Source organism: Euleptes europaea, chromosome 8 (genome assembly GCF_029931775.1).
Source record: "Euleptes europaea isolate rEulEur1 chromosome 8, rEulEur1.hap1, whole genome shotgun sequence".
Taxonomy (NCBI): domain Eukaryota; kingdom Metazoa; phylum Chordata; class Lepidosauria; order Squamata; family Sphaerodactylidae; genus Euleptes; species Euleptes europaea.
The window spans coordinates 62,249,309-62,254,280 of record NC_079319.1 but is presented as its reverse complement, the minus strand read 5'-3'; positions in this window follow the sequence as shown (position 1 = coordinate 62,254,280).

Sequence of the window (4,972 nt, the reverse complement as noted above, 5' to 3'; positions counted from 1 at the left end):
GGTGGGCTTTGAAATCTCATTCTTAGCTTGTTTAAAAAAACAATTTGAAAAAACAAAAGAAAAACAGATGAGCAAGTTTCTATGGAGGTCATGTCTTGATGAAGCGTTACTGTTTGCAGGCTTCCACTGGGCACAGATGCTCCTTTTCTGGCGCCTCTTCTGAGGTTAAACTGTATGACCAAAGTAAACAAAATTCCTCTTTATATGTATCTATGTATGAAAGTGGGGATGATCTCAGAAAACCTGCAGTAAAATCTGTAAATAGAACTGAACTTTGGAAACTCTTTATTGGGGAACACGCACTGAGGATGTTACCAAACCTGTTTTTACTTTGGTGATTGTAGATTTTGAAAAGCAGTTCTGTTTCGCTCCTTCAAGTACATATAAATTCCGAACTATCTGTTACACAGTTCTCATGGCACTGGCGAAGAGAAGCATTGCTGTTTTCTTAGAATCACATTGAATACAAGTTTTGAAATTATTAAATTTGCATTTGCCTACTCCTTTTGATACAGTGGAAATGTTACAGATTTTTAAAAACATTGGTTTCTGTATTTTCTTTTAAAAACAAGGCATGGTTTACGTGTCAAGGAAATATCCTTAAATCCCAAGTACTTGACAAACCCATGGGCGTTATTAATCGAATACTTTATGTGGATGTATGTGCACACTGTGAATTTTCATTCAGTGCATCATAACATTCAATCTTGTTCCATACTTGATGTATACCAGTGAAAAAAAATCTATTTGAACAAATATTAACTTGTTTACATGGATATCAGCACTGACGTCTCTGACTCCAGCAGTTGACTGGAGGGAAAGTTAATTATCTGTAGCACTGTTAACATTATTAGAAAAGGGAGTGTTTGTTATCATAATGCATTTTTATCAGCTGCTGAGTCATCTCTAATACCTCCCCATGACATTGAAAGAGACTAAGCTCTCTTCAGAGTTGGGATCTCCTGGGATAAGTCATAAAATGGTGTTGGGAGTATTGATACCATGGTGATTACCATAGCAACCAAGCCTGTGCTGCTCATTTTCAGGACTAAGGTGGTGTCACGTTCAGTTGTAAAAAAATATAAAACATAAAAGCTTTTCAGCTTGTTGATCGCTATAACTTTTTGATATAATGTGGGTATCCTCCATACCAGGCAGCTCAGTATAGGTAGTGTATATGTATTCTAAAGAAAACTTAAGCTTGAATACATTTTTTTAACTAAAGAGACTGGTTAAGTTTTGCAAAAGGTAGAATTTTGCTTTCTCTGTAGAAGCCAAAATCCAGTAATAACTATAAAGTGAAGCAACTGTGTAATGCAGTCCAAATGTACAAGATCTTCTTACTTAAGAAATGTTGTTAATAGGATGAAAATTATGCTGCCAACGCATACTGCTTTTTTTTGTTTGTTTTTTTAGTGAGGATCACTTTTTATTTCGTTGAGGAGAAGAAATTATTTTGATGAAAGTACGTATTGCTTTTCATAAGAAAAAACATGAGAACTACAATTCCTCTCTCCTCCCAGGAGGGAAATGCGTTTTTTTCCCCATTTATAGATCATTTAAAAAAAAATGTTTGTGACAGTTTGGCTGCATGATCTGTTTTATATGATTTAAATTTGAGTCACCCACTTTGTTTCAGTTGTGAATATATCAAAGAGCAAGGTCCTTCTAGAAGTATTTTTGGTTCCAAAATTCTTGAGATGTCATTCTAGTCTTGTCTTGTATCTACAGTTTGCTTTTCACATGATGGTGGTCTCTTCCAGCTACTGAAAGAACTCCTGTTTTTTGCTGCAAATGCTTCATGACAAAACTCAGGAGTTCAGTATCTGCTTCCTAGAGTCTGGATCCTCCGTGGAAGGAGGGGGGGCAGCCTTCAGGTGACGTACCATTTGTTGCTTTTTCAGATTTGTTTAGAGAGCGGCTTTAAACTCTCATTGCACATGCCTCTTTAAGTTTGATATTTTTAATTAGGTATTTGTTCTCGTAGCTACTGGTTGCAGCCAGATTCTGTTCCTGGTCTAAAGGGTGTGCATTCCAAGAGAACAGATCCTTCTAGCACTTCTTCAAATTATACAGTGTTGTTGATTTTGAGTGGTTTGGCCAGTGTCAATTTAAAAATATATTCGTTTGCCATTCTGTTTATGGTCAAGCTACCTGCTGTTATCCAAACGGAAATCTGTTTACCACTTCATTCCATATATGTGACATTCTAGTTAACTGTACTTTCACTGATGCTTCTGTTTATGCAGGGAGTTAAGAGTTTGTGGTATAAAAGAGAATGACTTATTTTTATCATTTAAAATGCTTCATGCTGAGAGGGGTAGCTATTTTGACTTGAATGGGTGGAAGTGCTCAGATTTTCTGATCTTCTACGTTATTGGATTCTTCAATTGTAAATGTGTTTTTCTACTATAATAAAATATAAAATATTTGTTTTCATTTCTTAGTATGTCTATCACATGTGGCTACACGCAGCTGTCCTTAACAGAGAAGAGATTTCCTAACAGTTGTTCACTGCTGGAAAACTTGAAAATTTTCTGATTGACAGAATCAGATTCCTAAACCTTGGAAAGCTGCTGTGAAAATGTCAGCGCTACTTGCCTATCTCATTATTTCCCTTTTTTGTGTTCAATACACCTTCCTTTTTAATACAGTGGTCTTCACTATCTTCAAATAACATTGAGGAGGGAGAGAGATTTACAAGGAAGACTATGTGTGTGTTAAGTGCCGTCAAGTCGCTTCTGACTCATGGTGACCCTGTGCATCAGTGTCCTCCAAAATGTCCTATCCTTAACAGCCTTGCTCAGATCTTGCAAATTGAGGGCCGTGGCTTTTTTTATAGAGTCAATCCATCTCTTGTTGGATCTCCCTCTTTTCCTGCTGCCTTCAACTTTTCCTAGCATGATTGTCTTTTCCAGTGACTCTTGTCTTCTCATAGTGTGACCAAAGTACGACAGCCTCAGTTTAGTCATTTTAGCTTCTAGGGTCAGTTCAGGCTTGATTTGATCTACAACCCCCTGATTTGCTTTTTTTTTTGGCAGTTCACAGTATCTGTTACTTTCCTCCAACACCACATTTCAAAGGAATCTACTTTCTTCCTATCAGTGTTTTTCATTGTCCAGCTTTCACACCCATACATAGTAACAGGGAAGACTGTTACAGGAAGAGATAAATATGTAGTTTCTTGAGAGTGGTTCACAACTGCATCATAGGCCTTTTATGCATGGCTGTTTCCCTCTCCATCACCACTCTGACGACTTTGGGTCTTCGTTTTGAATATGCATGCCATTTCCGACCGTCAGAGATCGCCTCGCTCTCCCCCTGCTTTTCCCTGCGTTTTCAAATTCAAGATAAAACAGGTCCCTGAAAACGCGGGCAAAACATGCGGGAACGCAGGGGAAGAGCGAGGTGACCTCTGACGATCGATCGGAAGCGGCATGCACAATCAAAACAAAGACTCGGAGGAGGAGTGATGGTGAGGGAAGCAGCCATGCATAAAAAGCCATAGTGTGTTCAGATTCAAGTGCTACATGGAGGATCAGCTTGTACACCATGAAATATTAGTGTAATTTTCGTATTTCAAGATCACAGGCTGCAACGTTTCCAGACAAGATCCAAAGGTGGTTAGATTACTATTCTTCTCTCTTTGATGCAAATCTAGTGGATGACTGTTTTGACTATTCTGTGCTCCTTAGTACTTTCCTCTTACCATAAAGAGCTTACATTCGGTGGTGCTGCAGAATGCCGACCTATACTTGTTTTTAAGGATGTTAAAAGCAGGATTCTGGAGCACAAAACTGTATGTCTAGCTTCACATGAGCAAGCAACTTCAGACATGTTTCTGTGAAGGCAGAGTCCACTATATCCCTGATGAGGATAATTTCAAAAGCATTTTTATATGGCATGGGGGAAATGCCTAAAGTAGGTTTCTGAATGCCACATGATGACCACGAAGAAAGCACATTAATGTTAGGAGGAAAAATTTAAATGTATAATATTTCCATAATGCACAATTTATGTAACATGGGTGACTTGAAAAAACTCCTTTGGGAATAGAAGAAGAAAAGTTGGTTTTTATACACTGCTTTTCTCTATCTTAAGGAGTCTGAAAGCAGTTTACAATCACAATCCCTTACTCTTCCCACAACAGGCACCTTGTGACGTAGCTGGGGCTGAGAGAGTGCTAAGAGAATTGTGAATAGCCCAAGGTCACCCAGCAGGCTTCATGTGGAGGAGTGGGGAAACCAACCTGGTTCATCAGATTAGAGTCCACAACTCTTAACCACTACACCATGCTGGCTAAAGAAAGGCAAGAGCCAGGGTTTGTTAAAGCAAATTTTGTTCATACACTTTTATTTCCTTATTTTGCTAAAAGATATTCTATATAATTGGGACTTCTATTTGACCTTCAGTACTGACTTTGGAATCTCTTTTTGTCATTATAACTTAAAATGCAGCTTACCTCTTCAGCAATGAGAGTGCTGAAAGCAATGATGAATTCTGTGACTAGATGCGTAGTTCTCTTCTGCATATGTATATGACTTTTTGGATCATTGACCAGGGTGCAATGGGTTTAGAAACCTGGAAATACAGAATATGGGAGGATAGTTCTAGATAAAGTCCATTAACATTTAAAAGGAATCCCAATAATAAAGTGTTCCTGCTGGCTCTACATTAGGGTATGTTGTTCCTTTTATTAGGCAAATGAAATTGCTGGAGTTTGCCTTGTATAGCATGAAGAGTTTGCCTTGTATAGTATGTATAGCCAAAATACAACATTTTGTACAAATCTTGAATATTGTACAAGGCGAGTTTCCTTTCTATTCCTGACTACACATATCTTGAAAAATTGTTGAAGTGGCCATGAAAATTGATTACAGATTAGGAGTTTTATTTCTCAATTTTCTCCATATGTTCCATTTTGCCTGCAGGCTGACGTCTTTTTTTATTTGGTTTTATGCATGATAGCAAC